The 6,544-nt window shown below is 40.5% G+C and overlaps 1 long non-coding RNA gene across 2 annotated transcripts in view; it reads right to left on the bottom strand.

Annotated features, from left to right (window-relative positions):
* Positions 1-1,161: 1,161 nt before the first annotated feature.
* Positions 1,162-6,544, bottom strand: part of LOC135320688 (uncharacterized) — a 52,524-nt gene continuing 47,141 nt past the window's right edge. For both annotated transcript variants that reach the window (XR_010379949.1, XR_010379948.1), the window contains 2 exons: positions 5,359-5,456; positions 1,162-1,622 (listed from right to left, as the gene is read on the bottom strand). This is a non-coding gene — a long non-coding RNA (uncharacterized LOC135320688). The remainder of the gene's footprint in view (positions 1,623-5,358; positions 5,457-6,544) is intronic.

Genomic DNA, 6,544 nt, shown 5'->3' with positions numbered 1-6,544 from the left:
CTGCCCCTGCTAGGTTTCACACTGCCTCTGATCTCAGCGTTAACCTTTCCCTGGCCATGCTCCCAGGGTTGCTACGAGATTTCTTTGCAATGGAACATGCCCTTCGCTTCACAAACTTTCCCCAATTCTTTCAATGACATTAGGGGAAGAGCAGGGAGCTCTGTGAAGGGGTGGGGATATGGAATCGAGATACCCCTGAATCTGAATCCACACTTCATGGCTTATTTGTTATTTAACTTTATTTACATTCAAAATGCAATTGTTGCAGATCTCAGAAGTTGATTTACACTCACTGCTGTGGCAGAATGTTGCGGTCAGTAGACCCACCACTGGATCCTCTTATTCAACACGTCCTTCCAATAATTCAGATATTACTGTATCACAAATGCCCATCTCTATATTTTGATACCTGCTTTTCAGTATAATTATCTTCCTTCTTTATTCTCTAAATCTTATGATTTTTAAACATTTTTCTGAGAAGTGTTCCACAGGCACTTTACATATGATAAGTTGATAAAGAGATCCTGGAGATCAAAACCACATTTAAATCCTGAGAAAAACTCAACTGTGCCGTATACATGGCTAGGTTTAGTCTGCTTCCTTTGTTACTTTGTTTAGTAATTTTTGTTTCAAACAACAAGATCCTACTGTATAGCACAGGGAACTACATTCAATAACTTTTAATAGCCTATAGTGGAAAAGTATATGACAAGGAATATATATATATATATATATGTATGTATAAGTGAATCACTATGCTGTACACAAAGAATTAACACAATCTTGTACACCAACTATACTTTCAACAAACAAGTTGAAATAAAATTGGGAGATGAAACTTCCCCTGCCCAGGCTGCTGTCAGGATGAAACGATTCAAAGCAGGCCAGGTATTAGCAAACCCCCTAACACATCAAAACCCCATATGGGATCTTCTTTTTGAGCAGCACAGGCTAACCGGCTGTGGTCACCTGTAAATAAGGTTGAAGTCACTTAGACCCTTGGCTTGGGAACACTGTGGCCACAAGGGTGGGGGTCACTGCAGCACTTACGAGAATGACGGGGACAGCTTGCTCCTGATGCCGCTCCCCAGGCTGCAGCCCGGAGCACTGCAGTCAGGTCTGAGGTCCAGCCGGGAGCGCGCAGCTCCACGGCCACTCGGAGCCCTGCGGTGCGGGTGGAGCTGGGACCGCGCTCGTCCATCACCCTTCCAGGCACCCAGACTCGGGAGTCCCCTGGGGGAATTTTTCTCTGCCTCATAATTCCTGTCTCAGCCTCTTGTGGAATCCGGTCCATGCCCAATGGAAGCAGGGCTTTAACCCTCCGGGACCCAAATCCATCACGGTTTGGATCCAGGAAGTAACTTCCATGTTAACTCACCTGGTGCTCCCTTCTTGTGCTGAACTGCCCTCCCCCGTCGATGGCATTAGGTCGTATTAGAAGTCCCGACTTGCTTGTCCTTAGATAAGGCTCTGAGCCTCTTGCTCAGTCTTCCTGCGTGGAACCACTCATCTGTGGCAGAAAAGCTTGGGCTGTCGGCAACCCATCATTGTCCTCGGTCTTTTGGGTTTTCTGTTGATTTATGGTTCTCGTGCAGGGATACCAATTTGCACATGAGAAGCACCTGTAGACATTTTAAAAAATACAGACACTGGATCCTCCCCACTCTCCAGCCAAGGCTGGAAGCTTTCTCCCTCTAGCAGTGGTTACACAATCATTTGCTTGGGAATTGACCACACATATTGGCATAATCATGGTAAATTGCCCTTTACTCACTGCTTGCCACATGGCATTTTCTACTTCATGTTGTCTTTGTACGTTCATTATCACATTTAATCCCTGAATTATAGATAATCACCATTTCTGTTGAGGACACTCCTACTTGCTAATATTGAATACAAGTATCTTTGATTCTCTTAATCTATTTCATTCCTGAGTTTCCTGTTCCTGGATTTAAAGAGTGAATTATGGACACATGTATTTAAGATTCTCTTATTATATCTATCTGACTCATCCTCTAACCAAATCATATCTGGAGAAGAGAGATTTTCTCTTTTAAACATTTGCATTTTCTTACTATATAGCAGTGCGTACACACGATGGAAAATGTAGAAAGCATATAAAGTAAGAAAATTACAGCCATACATTATCTAAACACCAAAGGACAATGCTATGTCATGTTGAGCATTTAACCATTTTTCTTAATATTTTATCATAAAATTTCCCTAGGGCAAGTTACTTAACCCTGGAATTGTACTAGACTTTTGTCAAGTACAGAATAACATTCCCAGAAATGACCCCAATGTCAAAATAGCACGTGAGGCTGGGAAGGCCATAGGTCACTCAGCTTATTCTCTGAGTCCTACAAAGAATGCTGTTAATTCACTGATGTTATGCATTCGATGCCTGTGAGTCACTCACTCACTCAGCTGGCTCGGACTGAAGCCTACTTCATACCAAGTACTGATCCAAGTGCTGGGGAGACCCCAGAGAGAGCCTGGATCACGGCATCACTGTCCTTCTTCATTTGCTCCCAGAATCCTACTCAACAAACCCACATGGGATTGGGGGGTGGAGGCAGGTGAGATATGGTAAAATTCATTTCATTATGTTCCTTTAGACATATTTAAATAGCATGAAAATAGTCACTAACTTTGATAAGTTTTCTTTTCCCTTCCTATGTATTTTTGAGGATGGGTATAGTTTTGGGGCAGCAAGAGTAATTGATAGATCTTTAGTATGTTAGGATTTTATATGAAAAATTAAGAAGGAAACTGGCACCTTATACAAAGAGAAGAGGCAGTGAGGAAAACACAAGCCACCCTCGAACTTGGCTACCATTCAGAATTTCTGGTATTCAAAAAAGGGAAACATAATTCAAAATATATTCCCTAAATATTTTATCCCAGAGTAGAAATACATGTAGGCAAAGTTCAGCTCACTGGAACCTACAACAATGTGCTTACTTAAGCGAAGGTATAAACAGACCACAGATACTATAATGCATCCTTTACTTTAAACTAGTTCATGTGAGCAAGTTTCATTTCACATGAATTGCTCAGTACCAATTTAGGAAATATATCCTTCTTGATTGGTAAAAATAGCTCACTGATAACCAGATTCAACAAAATTTAGTGTTAAATAATTAACCTATTTCCTTCAGGAAATGCTTTTGAGTAATCTGAGTTAAGTATTTCCTCTATCTGATCTATTTCTTTTCACAGAGAAAAGTAGTATTATTTGCACATGAGCTACTTTTACTCCTCTGGAGAAATCTGACTGTGAGCTCAGGGTAAGAGTTGTCTACTGCACAGTAGGGAAAAAAAAGATTCATTTCACAGCAAAGATCAGAATCTTTTTTTTGAGGGGCATGGTGAGCTGGGGGACAAGGGAAATGCCTTTGTTTAGAGACAGACCACAGTAATCCATCCTGAAGCTGAAAGATGAAGACCTTGTGAAGAAATGTGGAAGGACACACTGACACAGAAATGTGTTCACTCTGCAAAAACAGAAAGAAGGAAAGAAAAAATAATTTAACTGCCCTATAAAGAGAATGGACAGAAAATTGGTAATAAGGGAGAGTGAAGGAAGGTTAGGGAAGGGAGGAGAAACAATGAAAGGGAACTTGGATGCGGTGGGCAGAATAGCAGGTTTCTGGAGCTTACAATGAAGGATGATAAGAAAAAAAAGTAAAGTTTAAAAAAAGTTACAAAGTTTAAAATAGTTTAAAAATTAAAAAATGAAGTTAAAAAATAATTATTTTTATAGTGGCATGGAAGATTTTAAAATGATGGAGGTTTTTTATTTCAAAATTCAAGTTGTTTGAGTTTCTCCTCCATGCTCCAAACAACAGTAAGACCTGCTTGTGTAATTGGTTTTGGGGGACACCACAGAGAGTGTGAGCAATGCAGTTAGGTTGGCCAGGAGCAGAATGCTTTTGTGGAAGGCAAGACAGAAGAGATATCAACAGTTTCATGAGGACAGAAACTCAAAGCCAGAAATTATCTTAAAAAGCTTAGTGTGGTAGGCAGAAAAATGTCCCCCCCCCAATATGTCTATGTCCTTATCACCAGAAAATAGGAAGAGGTCAGTTTCCCTGGCAAAGGGGGTCTATGGTTTCAGATGCGGTTAACGTTGTTAACCAGCCTACTCTAAGAGAGACGAGCTGGATTATAGAGGTGAGCCCATTGTAATCACCAGGGTCATTAAAGTAGGAAGAGGGAGACAGAAGAGGGGAGAGAGGAGAGGAGATTTGACCACAGGATCAGAGTCAGAGGCACACAACCATGCTGACCTTGAGAGAAGGAAAAGAGGTCACAGGCCAAGAGACGTAGGTGGCCTCTGGAAGCCAGAAAAGTCAAAGATACAGTTTCCCCTGAGGCCTTCAGAAACAGCCGTGCCAATATTTTGACTTCAGCAGGCTCCTGCGTTCAAGAACCCTACAAGGTTAAATTTGTGTTGTTTAGTGGAGACTATTTCTTTTTTCTTCCTACTACCATGTCATTTGGGGATACTTGTTACAACAGAAAGCAAATACACTAAGCTCCTTGAAATGTTCAGAAATTGCAGATAACACTGGACTGTCCACTTTGATATGGGATTGGGTTTATGTGAAAATCCAAAGGACAGTGTGACCTTTGCTAACATATGCTTTTCTCATTTTTAGGAAGAGAACAGTAAGTCAAAACTTCTGTAGTTATTATTTTAGACAAGAGTCTCTTAAAACATTATGTAGCCCTGTGCCTTAGGACACCAAGAGAGTCTCTGTTCTTAGAAGAACATGAATTCTGTGAGATAGGGTCTTACATCTGAGTCCCACAGTGGTCTCTTATTGGCAATGAGAACTTGGGCAAATCATTTACCCTCTTTAAGCCACAGGATCTTCATTTGAAAAGGAAGATAAGAATAAGGATTGTTTGGGTGATTAAATTGTACACACACACACACATATATGTACAACATTTAATACAGTGAATAACACATACTAGGCACTCAACAAATTCCTGTTATGGATTTTTAAATGCATGTATAAAAGGAGGAGAAAGTTGCAGGAAGTTGTGGGAAAACTTAGTTCACGGCCCCAAAAAGGGCCATCTCTCAACGGGCTCTGATCAGTCAGTCCCCAGTGATGGGCTAATAAGCAGAAACTATAGCACTTGAGGATTTAATTTAAACATAAAAAGGAAGATATTTAAACATAATTATTAAACAGAAGGTATGTTTACACTGTTGGCTGGATCATCTTATCTGGAGAGCTTTAATAAGCAGAGAGTCTCCCCTGTTTTAGAGATGGGCATGCAGGAAAATTACTTGGATGGGTGGGCCGTTCTCACCCCAAGATCACATGACTTAGTACTCACGGAAGTAACACCTCTTGTATGTTATTCCAGATGGACTCTCCTCCCATGATTATTGTCAGCTGCATCATCAGTTCAAGGAGACAGCCACCTGGGTCACACTGGAATATTAGAAAGAAAATCTCATTTAAATTTTAGATAGCTCTAACATGAAATAAAGTCATTATTTTATGCCTAAAAAAATCTAAGGAACAGAGAGTAAAGACACTCTTCATTGGGCAACTAAGAGAAAACATGAAACAGGTTAGACTGTCCGAACACAAAGCTGTATTCACACGTCTTCATTTCTGTATTTTCACAGCCAATACACCAGATCTCCAGGATAAGTCACAAATCTGCCCTTAAAGAATGTGATATAGAAACACGAGGAGTAGTAGTTGAAAAACTGGAAGAAGAACACCTTCATGGCTAGGTTGTTCCCACAGTCAGTCTGGTCCTTGGGATCTCTGCAGCTAGAATAAAGAAAAGTTAAGTCTGTAAAACTGTGAACAGCTTTGAGACCATAATCAAAGCCACGGACACATGAGTTAACACGCTAAATATGTATATATATATATATATATATATACACAATTCACACTTTTTTCATATAAGCTGTTTTGAATTCCTTAACATAGCTACTATGTTAATTCCAACTGTACACACTGTTGTAAGAGTTTCTCCCACTATGAATGCAATATCACACAAGGCAAAAAAAAAAACAAAGTCACCCGTTCCTTAAAATTTATAAGCAGAACAGTATCCAATGGGCAAGAACTGTCCTCTGTCAGGTGTAAGTTGAAAGAAAGCTACTTCTAAACATCCTGCTAAATGAAATTCTCTTCTCTCCCTGAACGGCAGGAAGGTAGGACTATTGAAGAAAACAAACAAAACACGGGGCAACTTGCTGGAAGCATTTGGGGAACATAAAACATCCTCCTAGTTCAAAATTTGAATTGGTCTTAATGTTTTCAGAAGATGACCACTGAGCAGACAACTGGGAGAACGACCCAGCCACATGCAGTGTGTGGGAAGCAGTTAACTAGGGCCGCTAAGCCCCTGGCTGGGATACAAGCCAGAGAGAAGAAACATTTGTTATAGAAGCCACAGCTGATGAGAATGGAGCTACACTAACAGGAACAGCATGGGGGGAGGACACATAACAGTGTGATTACTTGTCCTCTCCTTAACGCACAAGCAAATCTGCCAC

This window comes from Camelus dromedarius, unplaced genomic scaffold, assembly GCF_036321535.1.
Source record: "Camelus dromedarius isolate mCamDro1 unplaced genomic scaffold, mCamDro1.pat HAP1_SCAFFOLD_114, whole genome shotgun sequence".
In the NCBI taxonomy this organism is placed as follows: domain Eukaryota; kingdom Metazoa; phylum Chordata; class Mammalia; order Artiodactyla; family Camelidae; genus Camelus; species Camelus dromedarius.
Note: the sequence above shows the minus strand (reverse complement) of the source record. Positions and strands in the feature narration are given on the sequence as shown.